General features: G+C 40.9%; 1 long non-coding RNA gene across 1 annotated transcript in view; it reads right to left on the bottom strand.

The window, feature by feature from the left end:
* Positions 1–24,456, bottom strand: part of LOC122173919 (uncharacterized) — a 304,056-nt gene that overhangs the window by 11,949 nt on the left and 267,651 nt on the right. The window contains exons 5-7 of the long non-coding RNA XR_010592553.1: positions 10,525–11,244; positions 8,670–8,812; positions 4,181–4,230 (exon numbers count right to left, since the gene is read on the bottom strand). This is a non-coding gene — a long non-coding RNA (uncharacterized LOC122173919). The remainder of the gene's footprint in view (positions 1–4,180; positions 4,231–8,669; positions 8,813–10,524; positions 11,245–24,456) is intronic.

Here is a 24,456-nt window from a genome sequence, read left to right as displayed (position 1 = left end):
TGCATGGCACAGCTTGCATGGCATATAGCAGTGCTTATAATGGCAATTGCAAAGGGGAAGAATGAATTTCTTCATTGCAGTTATCTTTTATAAACATCACCACCACCGGTCATTCCTGGGCTCTTTATCCTTCAATCTCAAGAAGAATTTTGACTTTCTTTATTAATTAAATAGACAGCCTGATTGAATTTGCCCATAAACTCTGCCTGAAGGGATAAGCATTGATCAAAGTGAAGGCCCTGATCCTGCAAGCCCCCTGGAGTCAATGAGCATTCTGCATGCTGCAGAATCAGGCTCACAGCATGTAAATTGCTGTTTGCCTTTCAACATTTTGATCTGATTATTAAATCTGTTTGAAAATTTCCCCACAGAACATTTTTCCCATCAGAAAATGCTGAATGTGTTGATTTTGACTAATTTCATTAACACCCCCGCCCCCCTCAGAATGAAGCACTTTTTTGTGGAAATGTTCTGTTTCGACACAATCAGAATAGAATGTTTTGACTTTTCAGTTTGAAACACATTTTTTGTTTCAAATTTACTTTGTTATTTTTCAAATTCATTTTAGTTTTTGAAAATCTTATTTGGAACAACATGCTTTGATTTTATCGAAGTGGAACATTACAATCCATCTGAAACCTTTTTTGAAAATTCTGTTTCACAGAAATGTTGAAGGTTTTTGTTCTTATTAGGAATGAAAACAAAATGTCAAAATCTTGGAAATTTTTTACAGACCAGAAATTTCAGTTCTCGCACTGATTCTATGGAGCATCAACTGAATTAGTGGCTGAATTAAACAGAGGGCATTGTACATTTAAAAACAAAACTAACAGATTGGTACTTCATCATTTTTAAGGCTTCGGATCTTTATATTTGTGTTGTCTCCCCTGCATGTTGTCTTCTGGTATTTGAGAGACAGCATAGGCCAGTGGTTCCAGTACCAGCTGTGTCCCTGACTTTCTAAATGACCTGGGATAAAACACTTCTTCCCTCTGTCTTCATTTCTCTTATTTAGACTGAAAGCTCTTTGGGCCTCTCTCTTCCTACATGTTTGTACAGTGCCTAATGCTCTGGGGCCCTGGTCTCAGTGGGGTCTCTAGGTACCATTTAATACAAAGAGTAATATTTATAAAGGACTTTTGTTTTCTGTTTGTTCAAGAACTCCAGTTACTCATGGTACAGGACAGGGTGATATAACTATTATTTGTACGGAGACTGGGGCCCATTGTGCTGACACTATACACAAATATAACAAAGAGACACTCCCAGCACCAAAGAGTTTACAGTACAGAGCAATTTAAAATTCTAGAAATAGCCAGCAAATAATGTGGCCCTGTGTTGAGACGGCTGCAAGTCCTGTGAGCGGGCAGCATTCTCAGATTGTAGGAGAGGGACAGGTATTTCTGGAAAAACATCTGGAAAAACTGGGAACTCATTGGTGGGTTGGCCTATATCTAGCTCTCTTTAGGCCCCACCCGAAGCCCAGGGAAGTCAAAGGAATGACTTCCAGCGGATTCAATAGACTTTGGCTCAAACCCTCTGTTTCAAGTGATGATATTGAGATCAAAGTATGTGAAACTGGGCTGGAAGCTTTGAGAGCCACTTTGGAGTGGTAAAACATGGGTTGAAACAATAGCCAAAATGTAAAAGCCTGAATTTCAGTCAGGTAACGCAGCAATTGTTTCCCTAATTTACCAAAGTGGTTATATATGTGTTGTACATATCAGTTATGGAATGCATAATTTGCAATAAAGCACAGCTCTCTGTGTATAACCTGCTTTTTAACTAGACAGTAACACATTTAATCATAAATGACTCATCACATGATTTCAGCGGGCCTGAGCCTCAGCTCCCCATCCAGCTGCATAGTGCAAAGCAGCGTGGGCAAAAGGAGAATCCCTGGTATAGGGGTCGGCAATGTTTGGCACGCGGCTCGCCAGGGAAAGCACCCTGGCGGGCCGGGCCAGTTTATTTACCTGCTGACGCAGCAGGTTTGGCCGATCGCGGCCCCCACTCGCTGCGGTTCGCCGTCCTGGGCCAATGGGGGCGGCGAGAAGTGGCGCGGGCGAGGGATGTGCTGGCCGCGGCTTCCCGCCGCCCCCATTGGCCCGGGACGGTGAACCATGGTGAGGGGGGGCCGCGATCGGCCGAACCTGCCACGTCAGCAGGTAAATAAACTGGCCCGTCCCGCCAGGGTGCTTACCCTGGCGAGCCGTGTGCCAAATGTTGCCGACCCCTGGTAGCATAAAGCTAGACCAGCTCTGCACCACTCATTTGCAGTCCCTACACTGGAACATGAGTGTATCAGGGCAGGCCAGGAGGAGTAGGGGGGTGTAGCCAGCACACACACTGCTCTGGTGATTTGGGGATAATGAAGCACCTCATCAGCTAAATCATGCCAGAGCCAAATCAGCCCCTGCCAGCCCCAGGCTCTTGGAGAGGGAGAGGTGATATAAGAGTCACCCCGGCCCCCCACCCGTGGGTCTTGCACCATGTGCAGCTTGGTCATCCCTGAAGATTTGGGCCAAAGATTTTATTAAATGTCACTATTAATTTGGATATAGAGATTCCTCCGATCAATCAGCTCACATAGAACCATGAAAGTGTAGGTTTGGAAGGGACCTCAAAAGCTCATCTAGTCCAATCCCCTGCACTTAAGGCAGGACCATGTAGTAACTAGACTATTCCTGACAGGTGTTTTTTACACTACAACAATAACACATTTTACAAAAGGTCATGCAATAAGAGTTTGATTCTGTCTTAAACAGTTAACTCAGCCGGACAATGTATATCCCATTAAATCCTAATGCCCAGGTCCTGCAAATACTGATGCAACTTGCTTAACTTAAATCATATGGTTATATCCATTGAATTCAGTGGTACTACTCACGCACTTACGGTTAAGTATGTACGTAACACTATGCAGGATCAAGGCCTAAATGACATATTGGATATGTATGTAAATCCAATCTGTGCCTGTCATGAGTAATTCTCCATCCTCTCTTCCCCCTTTTCTCAACATGTTTACCCTTTCTTCTACATTGTGCTTCACTGAATAGCAGATCAAACTTCAAAGAAACTTATAGCTTGAACTTTGTTTCTAAGCTCCTAAACTATTCTTTTTCTGACAGCCCTGGATAAGAAATTGTCGCTACCAATGGTGACATGTCATTGGGAGATACAGAAAACAACAGATGGGCAGCAGTAAGATATCAGGAAGTAACTTCTTTGAAAGGCTGTGTTGACATCACAAATTATGAGAGCAGAGGTAGAATGACCTCCAATAGGGAATTCAATCCATTCAGCCTATTCTTGTCCACAGGTGTCTTGGTTTATTTTTTTATTTTACTAGATAATACCTGGATCTAAGATTGTGTGAAGTTTCAGAACAATTATGTTAGAAATGATGGAAGCTATTAATAAATTTCAAAAGAAGAGTGAAGGGACTTAGTCACCGAGTCAGTGTTTTAATGACATAATTGAAAGGATGATGTCCGGACTGCTCATGTAACTGGTTCATCTGAATGCTTTTTCAAAAGTAATCAAAATCCATTAATCTAATGTGAGATCAATGGATTATGACATTTTAATGTCAGACTGATGGACTGGACTTCCTTATGTCAGAACGATTGATTATGCCTTTAAAAAAGTATGGCTTATGATTGGCTTATCAGAGCAAGATCATACATAACACCATTAGGCCATGTCAAAAGTTATTTTGGGTGACCATAATTTTCCTACAAAATTAATTGTCCTGATTATTGCAAGATGACAACACATCACATAAAATAACATATTGCATTGTGGCTACCACGAAATTACCACATGTAGAAAAAAACAGTAAACTCCTGATGTCATTTTTCATGTAACCGATGGGTTTATAAGAAGCTGTTTCTCTCTGATGGTATTAAAAAAATAGTTAAAAATAGAAAATTGGTAATCATTCTATTCTTCGTGAAAAATCTATATGCTGCCTTTCAGAAGTGCTTAGCGCGTTGGTCTAACTCAGTTTTCAATTGAAACAATAGTAAAATTCTCATTGATTTCAATGGGAGCAGAAATAGGCCAGTGCTTTGAAAATCCCACTCTATTTTCAAGGAAACCTTGAAAAAAGAAACCACTGTATGCACTTTCATTATTTAAATACCCCTTGCTTAATGACTTATTCATAATGACTTACAATAGTGTCCAAAAATCTTATGTAGGGTTGGAGTCCGGTTGTGCTGGGAGCTGTACAAAAACAGAGGTAGACATGGTCACTCTCCTAGAGAATTTACAAAAGGCAAGGGAGTAATGATACATTCAACAATAAAAAGTGAAAATATAAGTCACTAATCGTCCAGTTCAGTAAAGAATTTCATACAAAATGCTACTTAAAAGAATATTACAGTTGCAAAGTGAAACACTCAAATGTCAGCGAATGCAAAGTAAAGGTTGATTGTGCAGAGTTAAGTTATGGTTGTGTGCCTCCTTCAGAGCCCCAGGGGATAATCTGGGCCAATGTAAGGAAATACATCAGACCACAAACTGGTGGGAAAATGCTTTTGCTGTTTAGACCCAACAGAATAAAGTCAAACTAGACAGGAGGAGGTAACTTTATCCCAGGAGGGAAAAGGCAGCAATTTTTGCTTGGCTAACTATGCTAAACTAATAGTTTCTGAATCACTAGGTATAGACAATGCAGGATTTCAAATAGTTCTGAAAAAAAATCCAGCACATTTTACATTATATTAATTTGGCTTGGGGGACATCATATTGTATTGACTTTCTATCTGCTAAGCTGAGACACTAGACAATTACAGGTTCAATAATATCATTAATTCTGCCAAGTCTTGCCAATTATTCTGTGTCTGTATTCTGGGCAAAGACTGGAGAAAAGCTTCAACCTGATAAAATTAGTTTTTACAAAAGATTAAGGGGGAGGGGAGAAATTAATGTGAAAGAATATTCTTATAAACCAGAGAAAGGGGTTCTATTAAAATGTCTCATGGTGCTTCCCCCCCGCCACACTTCTGCTGTAAATATATAATGTATCTGATTGATGCTGTGTATCTGTCCTTATCTTTGATAGTTCCAAAGACCCTAGTCCTGTAACCTGATCTGCAGGAGTCTACCCACATAGATCAAGTTGTATTGGGGCTTTATTCATTTGAGAGTTGAATTTTGTTTGTTTAGGCTGTGACCAATTTTTTTTTTGGGGGGTGGTAAGTGTAGGCACATGCTTACCTTCTAATGGCAACCACTGCACAAGAATTTTTCAAAACTCACTCCATTCTGAAATGTTTAAAATCTCTTAAATAGACTGTGATGGCCTGGCTTGCATGGACAACTTCCCTTCTTGGGATGGAATATACCAGACCCACTCATGGGAGCAGGGCCTGCTCTGGCTTTTTGGCTGTCCCAAGCAAAAAAAAACCTGTGGCGTGGCCGGAGCGCGGGTGCAGGGGGACCGGCGGGGGCGGGGGGGAGGGAGCGGGCGGGAGAGAGAGAGAAGGGGGCGGCTAAGGCTACAGCGGGAGCGCTGCCACGCGGCCCCTCCCGCTGCGCTGCCACCTGCCGCGAGGGCTCCGCTCTGGTCGGCGGGGAGGGAAGGAAGAGGACTGCCCTGTAGGGCACTCTGGTTCTCCGCACCGCCGCCCCCTACAGGGTGGCCGGAGCAGAACAACAACAGAAAAAAGAAAGCGGCCGTGCCGCCCTAGGATTGGGCAGAATGCCGCCTCGAACAAGCTGCTGCCCCAAGCACCAGCTTACTCAGCTGGTGCCTGGAGCCGGCCCTGCATGGGAGTAGCAGTTCCAATACTTGCTCAGCTTCTTGAACTGCTCCTTTAGGTCAGCGAGTATGGGTCCATGTTTCTGTGTTTTTATGAACTCAGGCTTTACATATATAGGGTTGACTGATAACCATGGGACCTATGGGCCTAATTCTCCATTGCCTTGTGGCCATGGAGTGCAAAGTGGGTAAAAATGCTACAATTCTGACTTGGTAGTATTGTACACACACTCTGTACTGGTATAAATGACTACACAAACCCCAGGAGACTGAAGAACAAGGCCCAAAATATGCATTCCTGGAGAACTACCAAAGGCTGGATCTTCACTGGTGCAGTTCAGAGGCAGAGTGTCTAAAGATAATAATTATCTGTTATTTAGCTAGACCCTTATGGGGTCTTGAAAAATTCGTATTACATTCTTCCGGGTACATTTTAGGTAATTTTTCATCACAACTCAAACTACTAATTGAAACTGGTCATGGGAGATTTAGCTTAGACATTAGGAAAACTTCCAGACTGTCAGGGTAGTTAAGCACTGGAACAAATTAACTAGGGAGATTGTGGAATCTCCATTATTGGAGATTTTTATGAACAGGTTAGACAAATACTGGTCAGGGATGGAGATAATACCTAGTCCTGCCTCAGTCCAGGGCACTGAACTGGAATGCATATCAAGGTCCCTTGCAGTCCTACATTTCTATGAATCACTGAATTTAAGGCTGCCCTTTCCTCTCCGTTTGATCGAAAGGTCCTATAGAATTGAATGAGGATTCTACAGTAGTTTAATAGGGATCTAGAAAAATTGCTTCAAACACCTACACAATTCAGTTTAGAATGATATGTCTTCCATAGGTTTTTTGAACCATTCTAAAGCAGGGATATTGTTTCTACAGAATAGTTAAAAACAGGAACGTCTTTTCTTGCTGATAATAATAGGCATCCTGAGTAATTCCTGCACCAACGATGAGTCCAGTGCAGGGACTGAGCGGAAGCTGATTGTCTCCCGCCTGGGTCTGGTTTATTCCCCATTGCAGGTTAGGGCTGCCCTAATGGCACCCTTGCTGCTATAGCCTCTTGGGCCTTGCAGCATCTGGCCAGCCAGGATGTGGGAACACCTCAGCCATACCTCCTCCACCCTCAGCCAGCTCTCGGATCTGGGGGCTCCTGCTGGTTGCCAACTGCACACCTGACAGGAAGGTTCCCCTGCTCAAGAGAAATTTCTGGGGCAGAGTTACAATTGCATTGTGTGCCCTGTACACAAAGGAGCCATAAGGCAGTGAGGAAATCCCCCCAGTTACTGGACTTGATTGATATAATCTCCTCCCTTCTGATTGTTTTACTTTATTGGTAACACGGTTTTGGTTTGAATATTTTTGGGGGGCAGGGAGTGTTTGGGGTTGTGGTGGCAGGGGCTTTCTTTCGGCTGTAAAGTGCCATGAAAATTACAAGTAAAGTAAAAAAATATATTTTTTGGTCAAAGTAGAAATGTCAACAGTAGGTGAAAATAGCTTAAATTGTGTAAAAATGCTATTAAAAATGTGCATTTTAAACTCTTTTCTACACAAAAATTAACTTTCCTGACATTTAATTATTGGTGAGACATTTTGGGAACAATTGGATCTTTTTGACGATCTATTTTTAGTATATTATCTGTAATTAAATACAAATCGAAAAAAGCCATGAACTACCAAGCTTCTTTGCATACTGTATCAAACTCTTCATAGCAAGTATTTTCAAAATTACATTTGGGTTTAATTGTTTCACGAAGCAATATTTTATGCCAGGATCCTGCAGGTGGATCCATGGCAGCACATTTCTGCAGGATCTAGCTGCAGGATCAACCTCTAAATTTGTGAAGAATGAAAACCACATATCCATGCTCAATACAATATTTTAAATTCTCTTTATTTCTGAATTTTGTATTCAATATTTCTGAAATTGGGCCTGATCCTACTTCCCCTCCTGAAATTTCTTTACTTTTACTAGTAGTCCCATGGAAACAGGGCTCTGAAACAGCCAGTACTTTGATGGAAAGGTCCTACAGAATGTAATGGGGATTCTACCAAAATTTAATAGGGTTCTATAGAAATTGCTTTGAACACCTATGGAATTCAATATACCATTATATCTCTTCCATAGGTATTTCTGAACCATTCTGAGTTCATTCTATGCTATGTCATTCCCCAGATTCTCAATTTTAAAAAAAAAGTCTCTAGCTCTTATACTTCCAAAGAAAACTTCAAAAATGTGAAGTGAGTGTAACTGATGCAGACACGTCTATATGGATTTGCAGAGAACCTGGTGCAATAGCTCTCAGGTGTGGATGGCTCTATTCATTTCACTGAGAGGTTAACTCAGGTGTCCAAGGAAGGTAATTTAGATGTCAACATTGTTAACTATTGCAGAGGGAGGGTCACAGACCTGCATGATTTGCTGAGAGTGACATTTCGGTGCCACAAGTTGGCGATATTTGGGAGATAACACCACTTTTCCCTCCTAATCAAGGATCTGAGCCCATGGCCATGTGGAAGCCCCACTGAAGGAGCCCAGTGGAGCAGCATGATCATATTTTGATCATCTGCACAATCTGAGCGGTATCTCATCTTGACAACTTCCATGGGCAGTACTTATTTTGTGGGAAGCACTTAAAAGAGAACCACTACCTTTTCCCTAACCCAATCTGATGCCCACAGTGAAGTCAAAGGAGCCAGTTCTTAATCACTACAACGCCAACTTCACAATGAAGAAATGATAAACAAACAAACAGAAAGGAAAGACACATATAGAGCAGCCATAATGCACGATGTGGAATTCTGGCCCCACTGAATTCAATGGCAGAACTCCCACTCATGCCAGTGGGACCAGGATTTTACCCAGTAAGTCAAAAGAAGTACTTACAGGCATAATGCCAAGCATGTGTGAAAGTCTTTGCAGAAATGGGGGTCAATTTCAATTTTAAGTCACCATTATATCTTTTGCTCCCTGAAGTTTTCTTAGTGGCACAGTCAGCTCTAGGCGTTTGCTTATAGCCATTGTTCAGCCTGATAAAGGATCAAATAAAGGATATATAGATAATTATTCAAACCATGACCAAAGTGTTTCCAGGCTATAACTTATAGATGTGATTTTTTTTTCTCCCCCCAACAGAAAACTTGTGATTTTATGTGCTTTTCTATGCATGTATTAAACAAATGGCACAGCTGAATAGCTTTTCTTAAAAACTGGACATTCACCAAAAAGAAGTTTGCCAGCATAGACAATTAGGCTTTCTTCTTTAACAATAGATTGACTGACTGGCACATTTGAAATGCAAGCGTATTTTTTATTCTTCTGTTCACCCTTTGAGCTGATAAACATGAACAATGGGAAACAGCTGGGACAGGAAAACATTTTAGTTTGTATTTTCAAAGCAAGTGAGAAATAAACCCGTCCGTGGAAGCCAGATCACATCTCCTGCCTTAGGGGTAGTCAGCAATTGGGGGAAAAATACTATCCATATTTTTAATCAAACATTACATATTTATTAATGTGCAGCTGGCCCATTGTGTGCATGATTTTTTTCTTTAATGCTGTGCTACGTCCGTCAGCTTGACATTGTTCTGTAACTGACATTACTCTATAAGAATCTGGAAATGCACAGATTTAATAGAAATCATCGAGACAATTGCTTTCTGTATTATTAGGTCTGTGTGACGTAGGTACCATCTGAAATTCAATTTCAGAAGAAAAATAAGGTATTGTTCTGTTAAGACAATTTTGTGCACCTGTTATAGTAGGAATATAAAGACTCCCCTCCAGCTTGGTGGACATCTAATGATACATGCCACTCTTTTGTTAAAATGTTTGGGCAAATTTATTTTGATCCTTATTGAGATTAAACTTTCAGTACATTTCACTGGTAGCAAAGGTTGGGCTGTTCATTAGTTGGGGGTTTGGCCTTGTCAATTTCCATTGACTGTTGGCTAAAAGGATCACTTTATCATCATTTGTCTGCTACCGAGACAGTCTTTATTCAGCCTTGATTCCTCTTGGGTCACAGCTGTCATAACTTCATTGGCTTTATAGTGCAGAGTCTAGTTTCACGGTCCCCTTAGGTAATTGTCTAATAGATCTAGTTTACCTTAATATTGGTAATATGTTACATCTAAAATAGTACATTGGAAAGGAAGAAACAAAATTGGTTAAAACACTGAAAATCTATCCCACCAACTTACTCCTTGGTATCAATCTTTGGAAAATGGTGTTAAGCCAGATAAGTATAAAATTTCCCTTTTGAGTTTACAATGAGATCTGAGACTTCCTCATTCTCTAATCTTTCAGCTGAAAATCTCTGCACAGTATCCTAAGGGCCAGATCCTCAGCTTGTGCAAATCAACATAGTTCCATGGACTTCATTGGAGCTATGGCACTTTATAGCAGCCGAGGATCTGGCCCATAGCGAATATGCGGGCACCTCATTCAGGGCCAGCATTTAAAAGAGCTTGCTTTGTTTTTCTTGGCTTAATTTGTTATGACCCTGGGGAGGTAGGGGCAAAGGGTGGGAGAAGTGACACTGGGAGCTACATCACAATCATCATTTTTAATATTTCAATTCTGTTTTCTTTTTATGAGCTGCTTGCAACAGGTTTTAAATACGGGGTTTCCTCAAAAATGTTCTACCTCAGTGGGTGACGCATGTGATGTTTTCTGGGTAGCTTTCAACAGCAATTGACAAGAACAATGAAATACTTCACAGAAAGTAACATGCACTCACCAGCCTGGAGGCCTCTGCCATGTCACCCAGTCCTCAAGCAGTCCACCACACTGCCTGTCCTCCCAGCACTTGCTAGATGCAACTTCCCTCAGCTTCTGGAGCTGCCAGCCGTATTTTTCAGCAGCAGCTGGGGTTGTCTTGTAGCTTTTGCTGGCACCAGCTCCCATTCCTCCGGGTGCCACTAGTGTGCAGAAGCTGGTCTACTCATGTGTGGTTCCTCTTGTAAAAGCTCTGGCAGCCCTCACGAGTAGGTGAACTAGTGGCTCCTTTGTCCCAACCCCACAGGGGGAAAAAAACAACCTGAGGCCTGGAAACTTCAACCAGGGGCTTGTGTGAGACCCCCAGAGGCCCTCTCCAGCTCAATCAAGTGTTGCTTGGATTTTATAAATGTCAGCCTGCCGTGGCTCTTATACCAGTCAAGGGAGCTTTGCCATTGGCTTCAATAGCCGCACAGTCGGACCTGGTATGTTTTTGTAAGCAGTTACCAAATGTCAACTTGATTCTTCACTGAAAAATTGAGCGTATTGTATATGAGAGAGAATTTGGGAGCAAACATTAATTTCATATTAATTAGGAATTCCCTGACCCTTGTTATAAAACCCTGGGGCCATATCCGCAGATAGCAGAACTTGACATAGTTCCATTAAGCCCTGTGAAACTATGCTGATTAACACCAGGAGAGGATCCAGCACCTTGGGTATTTGATCTTCCTTAAAGTTCCTATGAAAGAACAAGGAAGAGTAAGAGTTTCAGTTGCACATTGATATTACCTCATAGAATCATAGAATATCAGGGCTGGAAGGGACCTAACGAGGTCATCTAGTCCAACCCCCTGCTCAAAGCAGGACCAATCCCCAACTAAATCATCCCAGCCAGGGCTTTGTCAAGCCTGACCTTAAAAACCTCTAAGGAAGGAGATTCCACCACCTCCCTAGGTAAGCCATTCCAGTGCTTCACTACCCTCCTAGTGAAAAAGTTTTTCCTAATATCCAACCTAAACCTCCCCCACTTCAACTTAGACCATTACTCCTTGTTCTGTCATCCGGTACCACTGAGAACAGTCTCGATCCATCCTCTTTGGAATCCCCTTTCAGGTAGTTGAAAGCAGCTATCAAATCCCCCCTCATTCTTCTCTTCTGCAGACTAAACAATCCCAGTTCCCTCAGCCTCTCCTCATAAGTCATGTGCTCCAGCCCCCTAATCATTTTTGTTGCCCTCTGCTGGACTCTTTCCAATTTTTCCACATCCTTCTTGTACTGTGGGGCCCAAAACTGGACACAGTACTCTAGATGAGGCCTCATCTAATGTCGAATAGAGGGGAATGATCACATCCCTCGATCTGCTGGCAATGCCCCTACTTATACAGCCCAAAATGCCGTTAGCCTTCTTGGCAACAAGGGCACATTGTTGACTCATATCCAACTTCTCGTCTACTGAAACCCCTAGGTCCTTTTCTGCAGAACTGTGGCCTAGACATTTAGTCCCTAGTCTGTAGCAGTGCATGGGATTCTTCCGTCCTAAGTGCAGGACTCTGCACTTGTCCATGTTGAACCTCATCAGATTTCTTTTGGCCCAGTCCTCTAATTTGTCTAGGTCCCTCCTTATCCTAGCCCTATCCTCCAGCGTATCTACCACTTCTCCCAGTTTAGTGTCATCTGCAAACTTGCTGAGGGTGCAGTCCACGCCATCCTCCAGATCGTTAATGAAGATATTGAACAAAACCGGCCCCAGGACTGACCCTTGGGGCACTCCGCTTGATATCGGCTGCCAACTAAACATGGAGCCATTGATCACTACCCGTTGAGCCCCACGATCTAGCCAGCTTTCTATTCATCCAGCCCATACTTCTTTAACTAACTTATAGTCCATTCATCCAGCCCATACTTCTTTAACTTGCCGGCAAGAATACTGTGGGAGACCGTATCAAAAGCTTTGCTAAAGTCAAGGAATAACTCATCCACTGCTTTCCCCCATCCACAGTTATCTCATCATAGAAGGCAATTAGGTTAGTCAGACATGACATGCTGACTGTTCCTGATCACTTTCCTCTCCTCTAAGTGCTTCAGAATTGATTCCTTGAGGACCTGCTCCATGATTGTTCCAGGGACTGAGGTGAGGCTGACTGGCCTGTAGTTCTCCGGATCCCTTCTTCCCTTTTTTAAGATGGGGACTACATTAGCCTTTTTCCAGTCATCCTGGACCTCCCCCGATCACCATGAGTTTTCAAAGATAATGGCCAATGGCTCTGCAATCACATCTGCCAACTCCTTTAGCACCCTCGGATGCAGCACATCCGGCCCCATGGACTTGTGCTTGTCCAGCTTTTCTAAATAGTTCTGAACCACTTCTTTCTCCACAGAGGGCTGGTCACTCCCTCCCCATGCTGTGCTGCCCAGTGCAGCAATCTGGGAGCTGTCCTTGTTTGTGAAGACAGAGGCAAAAAAAGCATTGAGTACATTAGCTTTTTCCACATCCTCTGTCACGAGGTTGCCTCCCTCATTCAGTAAGGGGCCCACACTTTCCTTGACTTTCTTCTTGTTGCTAACATACCTGAAGAAACCCTTCTTGTTACTTTTAACATCTCTTGCTAGCTGCAACTCCAAGTGTGATTTGGCCTTCCTGATTTCACTTCTGCATGCCTAAGCAATATTTTTATACTCCTCCCTGGTCATTTGTCCAAGCTTCCACTTCTTGTAAGCTTCTTTTTTGTGTTTAAGATCAGCAAGGATTTCACTGTTAAGCCAAGCTGGTCACCTGCCATATTTACTATTCTTTCTACACATCGGGATGGTTTGTTCCTGCAACCTCAATAAGGATTCTTTAAAATACAACCAGGAACAGAATACAACAGAATAAGAATTCTTTAAAATATCTCGCTTGTAAATCATTCGTAAGATTTGCTGCAGCATCAGTTACCATAAACAAGATTAACACATTCCTCCCAAGCCATATTTACAGCCTTTAAGGATGATACGAAAGCAATTGCAAGCTTCATACAATGCAGTCCATATGCTACGTTTTTAGTGGCCATACCAAAGAAGCCTCAGTTTGTATCATTTTTGTTTTCATTATAATATGCTTTAGCTGAAATATGTATAACTAGAGACAGCTCTGAATGGAAAGCCGTATGTTATATTGATCTTCACAGAATCCTCTTTTCAGGGAACTACTTGAAAGGAAACATTTTTACAGACAGATGATCTGTTATAAAAATTCTCCATTAAAATAAGATTGGGGTCTAAGGAAAACCTACAATAAAAAGAGAATAACCTGTGATGGGAGCCTGGTCTTGAAGAAGGGATATTGTCAGGGAGAAGGGGTGGTCTGGAGGGAAGGAGGGGAGAGTATCACAACATTGTAGCCTAAGTTATATTGCTGACAGTCACACAGGTACAAAAATATTAACTAAAGAATTACTGCACATGAAAAGGGAAAGGCTCCTAAAGGACTGCAACTATTCTTAATGAAAAGCATAGCCGCCTGCAATCTGTACTTTTGTTTTGGGGTCGTGTTGATTTTTCCCCACATTTCCATGTGAACTTAAAAATGAACCCATTTCCATGAAAAGAATTGCTAGGGCAAATTACTGAGGGATTGAGAAGATATGTTCTATTTGGAGCAGAAATGGCTGAACAATGGAAATGTTGAAATGCAGCTTTTTTTATTATTATTTGCATGCTTTTGACATGAACATAGCCATTTTGTTGGAAATTTCAAAGAGAGTGACATTTGGAGGATGTGAAAACAGCAACAGTTTTTACATCCTCATCCTGTGAAAGAATTGGAACTGCTGGAATTAGTGAGAGCTGTATCCTTTATCTACCTGGACTAGTAAGTGCATGCTGGGAGGCTGAAATGAGCTTCATTTGCATAAAGCCCAGGAATGGAATGGGGGTTCATTTTCCATTGCATCACCTGTTTTTAGACAGGTGAAATGAGGGGGTTAGAATAAATCCACCCCCCCCCCCCGTTTGAGGCAAGGGCATGGAGCACTGTAGTCTACCCCTTATCCACTATAGGCTGGAATTAAAGCCCTCCCCTCCACCTCTAGCACAGGACATGAGAAACACTGGATCTGTGTAAAGGCAGATCCTGTGGCTCCCCCACAGGCCCACTCCCAGCCTTCCCCTCCTCATCCCACTTTGGATGTAAAGTCAGTGCATGGCCTCCCTCCACTGCATGCAGGAGATGCATGATTTTGGTTCCTCCCTGTACAGCCTCAACATGGGACAAGAGGACTGAGGGAGTTCTTGATCATAAATAGAGTTAGAAGTCTATTGTATTATGAGCTGCAGTGTGACAAAGCAAATCAGGAGGGGCTTTTGGCTCTGTGCAACTATGTACTCAAAAGAGTAGTGTTCTGGAAAGTTTGAGAAATATTTTCCTGTACCTTTTTGCCTTTGGTTAAAGCGACAGTCTGTAATCCCACGACAGTGTGAGCTTGTTTGTATCATGTAACACTTCAAAATATTTGTCATTAATTGTAGAATGGACTGATTTGAGAAGTTTTTCTGTCTGCTATTTTATTTTATGAATATTGGCTACTTTCTAATGATTCCTGCACCAGCAACTGATGTTCATGCATTATACACCATGATGAAATATTTTCAGGATAGCAGACAGACAAACTTTCCTCAGATCCCAATGCCAAACCACTTTAATAACCATGCTTATGCACTCTACTTCACTCAGGAAGAAAGAGAGGAGGAGCAGGTTAAGTGACAGAGGCTGCCTACTGAATCTGTATGCTCTGAACAGTGGTTGCATGCTTCTGTTTGCTTTCAATGGGAAGTCAGCCAACTGAACTGAGAGAGTACATTGTTTGCAGTGTCTTTCACATTCTTTTAAAAACAAAACACCTTGTTACCATGATACAAAACTTAACAAAAGACACATTTTGGAGCTACTGTATTACCCATAAGAATGATCCCCTTAGAAAAATTAGTTAGGGAACATAATTTAAGGTGGACTCTAGTATAGTTAAACGACAACAGACTTAGAAAAAGTAAAATGGTAATGTTTCTAGCTAAATTTTGAAAAAACGCACTTCCCAGCTTCTAGTCATACAGAATAATATGGCTAAATAGCCAGAAACACTCAGACTGAAAAGCTAATCACAACATTTGAAATTATTACATCCTTTAAGCTCATTTTGTTTCTTTTTCTCTGTCTTATATATATTTATTTATTTGTGGGAGATAAAACTTATGACTACACTTCAGCTGTCGCTGGCTTTCAAGGTTATACAGATAGGAATGAGACATATATACCTAATCTGCATACCAATGCATTGAGAATGCAAAGGCAGTCTTTATGCCATTGACTAGATGATGATAAGGTCTTAAGTCTGTTGAATTTCTTGTGTTGTACTTGTATTATCATATGATTTCTTAAGCCAAAGATGAATATGTAAATTTCTTGCCACTGACTTGTTCCAAAATAATGGACATTACACTTGCTCAGTGGCAATTCAGAGTGTAAAATTGATTAATATTTGTTTTCAAAATGACATGTAGTGATGTATGGATCCTTTTACAACTTAAATTAATACTTTAAAGAGATGAATGGTCTCTACAGAGGATGTTAAAGTTCAAGCTGAAAAATTTGCATATTTATATTACAACCAACTGATAATAATTGTTGAAACAGAATATAATGTGGTTCGTTTTTCATTTTAATCTGGTTGTACTCAAACACAGGACCTCATTAACTTCCAGCAACTAATACAGCACTATCAGTCCCAGTAAAACAGGCTTGCCTTGAATTTATGAATTTCAAAGACTTTTCCCAGTGGTGAATCACTGTTAAACACTGGGTCAGTCACTAGCACGTGCACTCCATGTCATGTGTCACAGTAGCATGAATGTTACTGGGCTAAGTCATCTGAGAATCCCGTGGCCAGATAGTTAAAAACCTATTGTTGAGACGACTCCTATTAGGAGAAGTCTAGTTAAAAGTAAATATGTTAAAAGCTATGTTACCTTTTGGCAACTCATCCAGAGACACACAATCTAGCCCTGTATAGCAGTATTTGAATGGTATCAAGTTGGCCAACTGCTAAGTTAAAATAACATAGTCCAAGAATATATGACAAGCTCTTAGTCATTTACATTAAGAACTGTGTTGAGTAATAGGAAAATACAGCTGGCGAACATCAAGTGAACCCACAGAGCCTTGTTGAAGGAAAAGTTTCCATATTTTGGAGCCCAAGTTGCTATTAGAAATAAGCACTTGAATAAAGGAAAAGAAATAGTCTGAATAGCAATGTCAAAAGCAAGACACTTATTATGCTTTTCTAGTTCAGATAAGTGGAATGAGTATGTTACTGCCATTTTGGGAGAGTGTGCTAGAACAGGAGTATCTGTACCAGAACTAGCAGGAGAGTTTAGAGCTATGGATGAATGACAAGAAACAGGTCATTTCTTGGGTTGAGATGGATCTAGAGTTCTTCTATTGAGGCTTACTTGACACACTGCCAGTAGATGGCAATGATGGGAGATGATTTGTAGGCATTCTATATAATGCCACCTCTTTGAGTTGTCCACAGGGGATATTTAAATGATTAATGTCTTCCTGTAACAAAATAGTATCACAGAAAGAAAAGGGGTTATTTCTTTATATTGGCTCACAATTTGACATTTTACATGAACTGGTCTCAGGCCTAGAATAAATACTGTAAACCAAGAAGGAGACATAGGGACAGATTTGTGGGAAAATTCCTTTCCAACCCCAAATATGGTGATCAGTTAGACCTTGAGCATATCAACAAGACCCCCAGCCAGACATCTGGGAAAGAATTCACTGTAGTAATACAGAGCCCTCCGCATCTAGTGCCCCATCTCTGGCTGTTGGAGATATTTGCTAATAGTAGTCGCAGATTGCAGACAATCTCATCATACCATCCCCTTCATAAATGTATCAAGCACAGTCATGAAACCAGTTAGTTTTTTTGCCCCCATTGCTCCCTTTGGAAGGCCATAAAAAGCAACAGGGTGAGAGGAAGAAGGAAAGCGTCGAAAAGTGATAAGGATAGTGGATGAATGGGCTTTCCATTCTGGAATTTAAAACCTTTTCATTTAAACAGGCCAGATCTCTCAGAATGTCAATCACTAGAATTATTATTATTTGGCTATGAAGTCATCCTGTTTTCCTCTATAAGTCTAGCAATTACTCCTCATAAAGCTTCTTATCAGCTCAGTATTTCTTTACCGGTGGTCGTGGTAACAGATACTGCCACCTGCACAGCAGTAATTATTTGACATTCAGTATTGCAGTTGTCTGCTACAACTTTTTACAATGTTGTGATAGGCCTTTCAATTTTTATAATGCCATACAGCAAAATCAGTCTAAAGGATAATATGATTGAGGTTCCCAATATATTTTCTAATCATGTATTTAATGGATTATGTTGTACCTACTAGCATCTTCAAAACAGAAAAATGGCAACTAACCAAACCCATCTACCACCCCTTCCAGCCCAGAGATTATCTGCTAGTCTCTGACAGACCTCAAAAAGTAGAAAATTCCAGAACTCATCAATATTATCACTTATTCCACACTAATTAAGGATGTACAGAACATTAAAGATCTGGATTCCAAACCCCATTCAAAATATTGAGCAAAATTTCAAATTGGCACAATAAATATGCGTCACTCAGAGTGTACATGGTAAATACTGTTCAATTATTTATTTCAGGGTATAAACCAGTGAAATGGGGTTTCTAGTAGAAATACTGGCAGATCCCTAATAGAGAATCATCAGAAAGGCAATGCTATCAGAGATACATACATGGAAGCTGTCAGCACTATTGCTTCTCCTTCCCCTAGAAATAGCTCCGTTGTGACTGCCTTGAGAGTGTGTGCGCGCACACACAGAGAAACAATCAATAAATACACTTAGAAAGCCTGTTACGCCATGTTGTGTATCATGAATTCTGATACTATCAATCATAATTGAGTTAGATATAATCCATCTGACTTTCAGTAGGCTGGGGTCAGCAGGGGATGCAATGCCTCACTTCACATCAATTACCACGTAGTGTAAAGAGGTAGTAAGCAATTCCCTTTGATAGTTTACAGCTATAAATAATTATAACACACTAGTAGTAAAGTTGGCTCTTGGGCACAATACTGAATCATGAATTTTCATTTACTTATATCTCACAGAAGCTGTTAGGCCTACTGGCTTGAGATGCGAAATCCTGATTAGTTGTATCAATCCTTATAATAATGCAGTATGTGCAAGCTGGTAGATATTATTAAGTGATAACCTCATGTTTTCCCCTATTTCAGATAAGAATATTTTTCACTTTGAATATTGAAAAAGTAGATGTGTAAGCAATGTTCACATATTACTGCAAAGTAATGCTGGGGAAGAGTGAGGGAGTTTTGCCTCACTCCTTTAGATCTTCTTTACGTCATGTCCCATCTTCCATCCAGCTTCTCCTCATTCCCTTCAGGTTCTGTCCATGAAAACACTCAGGTTTCGATGGGCCCAAGTCAGAAGATGCCAGTGATGGGGTTTTTCCATGATTTAACTGAGTTACTCATCAACTGCGTGTGGTAGAAGTGATCTGTCGGAGGACTTAAACACTTTCTTGCACTATGTCTTAAACTTTTGGAAGCTGATATCCATGGTACATTTGGAATTTGTACCACATTTATTGGGCTAAAACAGATGGGTCAAGTCACACAGGCTCTCTCTACTGGTCATGACTGGCTAACCTTACCCCATGTGACTAAAAGCTTTGTTCTGCAGTGATAGGTTGGGATACAGATGGTGAGCGGAGATTAGCAGGAGGGTAGAAGCACGGGGAGGAATATGGCTGGGCTTAAGGAGAGCTGAAAGGCTGGAAAAGAGGCAAATCAAGAGAAATGCATTAAGAGAGGAAGCATAAAGCAAGTGCTGGGATACCAGAGGAAGCCGAGGAAACACTGCAAAACGGTGATAGAAATTGAAGGAAGCACAGAAGACCCAAGGTATCCAAAATATGGGCACATGGCTGTGGGCCAGAGGGAGCCAGGGGAGGATTTCAAGGCAACCTGGGAGTGGCAGAAAAGATAAGAGGAATTCACCCAAGCTTGTTTGAGAGAAGAAAAACAAACTTGGAGGCAAATGTTTTCCTGAAGGTGACAAAAGAAATTCATGGTCCCCTCACCTTCCCCCTCATCCCCCATTTTCCCATCCCATTTTCACACATTCCCCAGGAATGGAATGGGAGGTGCTAAGATACCTCAGCAATGCTGTATTTCTGGATTATTTTCTAGGCTAGCGAGGGTCATCTATACAAAGCTTTTGAGGTTTACCAATTACCTGCAAACACAAGAATAAGAGCTTTACGAACCAGAGAATTTAGCCTTGTGATTTTTGGGCCTAAAATGCTGAGCAACACACCCCCAGCTAAGGTCAATGGTGTCATGGAGTGATCAGCACTGTCACACACTGGGCCTTAGGCTAACTTTAGAAAAGTGGCCATTTGTACTGAAATTATCCGAATTTCTCTGAAGAACTAATATTCTATGGGTGACTGTGGCTGTCCTAAGTAGTGTTGGCTCAGTGGAAAGTGGTTGGATGTCCTTACATTTGTGATGATAAAACAGGGTGTGAAAAGTGAAGTATACCTGACCTGTTCTCATTTGTCCCTTTGTGTCTTTATATGGCAGCTGCAGGCAACAGCCAAGCAATCACAGCTGTATGAAAACAATTCTCATCATCCAAGATCAGCCAAAGCAGCATTGGTTTGTGGTTTAATGAAAAAGGAAAACATTCCACATTCTGGTTGAAATTTTCGGGGGAGGGGGGCAGTTTCCCCTGGTGGCAAACTCATTTTCACATTCAAATACTCCCAAAGCAAAGTGCACTAGTTTTGCACAGCTCTAAGACCGAATGCTAGTTAGTTTCAAAGACCCTGCAGCGAGACGGATTGTATGTTAAACAGGGCATAGAACAATTGCTTCGGGGTGATGATAAAAATCCAGAGATCTTAGAGTGCTGCTGTGAACCAGGCTAAACGTGACTGCGCAACACAAGGAGGGATTTAATGGTCAAGAATAGGCGACAGGAGCAGGACTGAGATGCTGAAATGGGGTGGGTTTTAGGGAAGAGCTCCCACGCCAAGTAACAAATTTGGCAAGATCAAACAATTTTGGAAACAGGTGAAGTTAATGTTCATTTACCAGCCTGAGAGAACGTTCTGCAAGAAAGAACTTTCTGAATGAGAGAGATCAAATATGTTTATGATACTATCACAGTCAAGGCCAAGAAGGAATGATTTAAAGTGAAGGCAAATGACATGTGCCAAGGAAATGAGTAGCTGTCATAAAGATTAGGTGAAACAATAAAAATAATTTGGATAAAGAGGTTTGCTGTGTGGTCAAGTAAATATGTTGCATATGGTAGGTTCAAATTTAAATCTGCTGGGGGGGATTGAATATTGGTAATTTCAACCTCTGAATAATAAATAACTCAACAATGTCATCGTGAGGTCTAGGTCATAGCCTGGAGAGCAGCACCTTGCTGATCAGGGAACTGGTGTTTAGCAGCATGAATTGAACTGCAATCAACCTGCAGCCCGATTTGTGTTCTAAATTGGTGTTTAGCAGCACGATCTGAACAGCAATCAAGGGAGAACCCAGAGGATTTTCTAAGGGGAGCAAATGGCTAGTTTCCAATCTCATTACACAAAATATTTACAGCAGTTTACATTACATTGGAGAAGATCCCAAATTATTTTTACATGAGGTCTGTAGTCAGAAGGAAGAGAACTTTTTTGAATGTGATTATGAGCAAATGATGATTTCCACTGATGAAGTTAAAGGGACAATGTATTTCTGATGTTATTTCTGTCTCACTCTCCTTACTCCAAAGTCCAGATTCATGTACTATAATCCACCAGTTCCTTCCTATTCAGAATAATGTAGCACTTTTAGTTTTAGTTGGGAACTATTAAAAACACAAAATTTGAATATAGATTTTTAAAAATAAAATATGCATTAGAAGTACCCCAAATTTATAATAGTTTCAGCTCTGAAAATGGTTTGTGAATGGGGTTAGTGAGTTAATCTCAGTGTCAAACAAGTTTATGAAGGAGATTGATTTAGGTTCTTTTAAAACCTAACTAATTTTTTTTTTGAAACAACAGAAAGTGATTTTTAATCCTTTAAGATCAGTCATAATTTGCCAAAAAATAATTATTGGACTCTACGTATGTGTCTTATAACAATACACTGATAATGATTAAGCTAATTTTTCAGATCTTGAAAAAGACTACGCTCTTAATGTTGGAACTTATTGCTGTGTTGTGTATGTAGTGCCATGATTGTATAGTAGGTAAACTACAAACAAATAAATCATACAGGTTATAATCTAAATGCACAAGCAAGTACAATACAATGCAGAATGAAGGCAGAAGTGTGGTCTGGAATGCTTTCAGGAACTAGAGTGTTTTCCAATACAGGAATCCATGTCCAATTATATTTCAGGCAGTGATATTAGAATATTTGGCAGCCAAATTTTTCACTTACCAAAGGAGCTGCTGAGCTCAGGGGGACACGCCTTTATAAATCTGACAGTTACCCAGACGAGACCATGAAAGACAGTATTTTCTCCTAACATGATTAGAAATGTGAAAATGTAAAGGATCTAGTAAATGTAAGGGATCACTCTGGCATAGGCTGTAATACCTATAGGGTAAAACAAAAAAACAATAAGTGTGGCACTTTTAATATAGTAGTAACTAGATATTTTTTAATTCTGCTTTCTGTTTATCTCCTCTCTTCTCTTCCTTATTTCCTTATCCCTGTACGTTGTAATGCTGTATCTTCTGCCTTTGTGATTCCTTCCCCAGCTATACAGCTCCACAGAGAATCACAACATACATCTGGTTACTATAAAAGGAGGAGGGGAAAAAGACCCAAAACAAAAAAAATCCATCCTGGATCAAGGTGCCACCAGTCTGTTTCACTGATCTCTGGTTTCACTGATGTCATTGTTCAAAAGGCCTAGAGAAAATAGAATTAAAATAATAAATCCTCGACAAAGGATTTATCAAAGAACATGGTGGCCTTACCATGACATACAGTGAGTCCCCTGACTGGAGCTGCTTTCTGCTTAAACAAGTCACCAGTCTGATATGACACACTGTAAACTGGTATTTCACAGCAGGCTCAAAACACTGGATTTTAACAACCATCTCCTATGCCATTTTTGAACCTCTTCTGATTGTCTCATGTTTTCCCTCAACTCTCAGCTAAAAGATAACCAGTGGTCTATTTGAAGATCTAGCTACCAGGCATGTTGCCACATTGTTGCATATTCATCAGTAAAAATCTTTCCATATCCACATGGCAAACCGTTCGAACTGTCATAAAGAAGAAATAATCACCTTTCCTTTAAAATGTAACAAAGGCCACCAGAGCTGTGTTCTTTGTATAGCAGTAAACATTGTCACTAGTAATCAATTTATTTTACTGGTAAGGATAGTATTCTCATGACAAGTCAAAGACCTTTGGAAATAGTACATCTGTGCCTGTTATTTAAGCATACACAGAAACAAAGAGGCAGAATATATTAGAAACAAAAAATATGTCATCTTGTATAATGGTCCCATTGTTTGCTCCACCAGAGAGGGATTGTGCCATAACATATGACGCTGAATGTGCCTTTCTTGTTCTCGAGCCTTCATAATAAAGTATGTGATGCACATTTAATTGCATAGAGAAGATACTGATGTTAGTTGTAGTCACCCTCCCTTTCAGTGCTGCCCGTGCTGGGTTAGAAATGTATTTTTATGAATGTTAAGAAACCTAAACAGCAATCAATAGAATGTAGTTCTAATGCCCCAGTTTTAATGGTAGTCACTTTGATTCAAAGCTGGATCAATACCAAGTCGCCTCTGACTGAGACTGAAACGGAAGTATTGTAATGCCGAGTAAATGACACCCGCATTATGCCTTCCACGGTAGGGTTTTTAATTTACTTTTCTATATGATAAAATAGGTTAAGAAAAGGAGTGGGGGCTGAGTACGTTGTCTTATGGGATTAAGTTGCACTGATTTTTATGGTGCCACAATTGTACACAGACCTGTACACCAAGTAATCATTTCATAATAGGCAGCACCCATTCTAGGAGCTGTACATGCAGGACTTGGGGGCTGGGGTGGATCTCCTGCAAACACATTCAGATTTCCAATAAGTATCATTCTTCCCGCACTAAAATTATAATACTTCAGTGACTTTCACAGGGAAAAATCAATGGTCTGCCGTTAAGCATATGGACAGGCCCTGTGTCGTAAGCAACACATTAGTCCTAAATTATGCAGCAGGGACCCAGGAATTAGACAGTGCTAACATTGCTGGGCCAGTTCAATCGCTCCTTTCCTACTTACAGGGTGTCTGATGAAGAATAAGAAAAAACTGCCAAGGAAATAAGACATGCTATCTTTAGGGAATGAATAATTAGAGGCAAGATTGTCACTTGCCCTATATGGCTCAGAAAACCACTGTTCCTCTCTAGCCTTGTGCAGGTAGGCTAGGAGAGGGTGGAGAGGAGCAGGGTGTGGGCAGAGCCTTGGCTCCACCCTTCTCAACATGCCAGCTAGTGGGAAAAAATAATCTCTACCTGGTAAATGAGTAGCAGAGATTCCTTCCCTGGGATGCTTCTGGGATAACACTCCTTACACAGAGCAACATTAAGTTTCAATCTAGCAGCCCTATATACCATGGCACACCATGCCCATCTATCCCCATGCACTATCCCAGGTACATTTTTTTTTATTAATCATAATAGAATTTCACCCACAGAAAGCACCACACTGTAATTTAAACCTGCTCTTCTCAAAATCAGGATCTAAATACTTGTGCATCAGGCATACAGGGTTTTTTTCTGCTTATTTGAACTATGAATTCTTCTCTTTTTAATGCAGAAGGGGGTG

This window comes from Chrysemys picta, chromosome 14, assembly GCF_011386835.1.
Source record: "Chrysemys picta bellii isolate R12L10 chromosome 14, ASM1138683v2, whole genome shotgun sequence".
Taxonomy (NCBI): domain Eukaryota; kingdom Metazoa; phylum Chordata; order Testudines; family Emydidae; genus Chrysemys; species Chrysemys picta.
This window is presented reverse-complemented; position numbering and strand designations above follow the sequence as displayed.